Here is a 387-nt window from a genome sequence, read left to right as displayed (position 1 = left end):
GTGTTATGCACACAAGTCCATCAACAAACATCAGTCCGCAGCGGTGTGGTGTTTGTCTGCTGTTGCAGCGTACGTATGTGTTTTCATGTCCCCTGCTGTGAGGTAGTGTGTGCTGCTCTCCCAAAGAGCTTTTACAGCATCAATTGTTGCAGAAAATGTGTTGGCTCGCGACAACCCCCCACAGCCATTGTTGTGTGATTAAGGACTAGATTTGAGCCATTGCGCAGAAAGCAGGGCTACAACAGCAGGGACATAACCACATTATTGTTTGCACCAGTATGAGCCTGGATTGTAGGAAGCTCACTGGAGGGGAGGTGGGAGGGGGATCAGGAAAGCAAAGACTGAGATGTCCATTCCAATGCTTCAACTCGCATTAAAACATCCATA

The sequence above is a fragment of the Hippocampus guttulatus genome, chromosome 1, assembly GCF_054856545.1.
Source record: "Hippocampus guttulatus isolate MCC_2025c chromosome 1, RoL_Hgut_1.0, whole genome shotgun sequence".
Taxonomy (NCBI): Eukaryota; Metazoa; Chordata; class Actinopteri; order Syngnathiformes; family Syngnathidae; genus Hippocampus; species Hippocampus guttulatus.
This window is presented reverse-complemented; position numbering follows the sequence as displayed.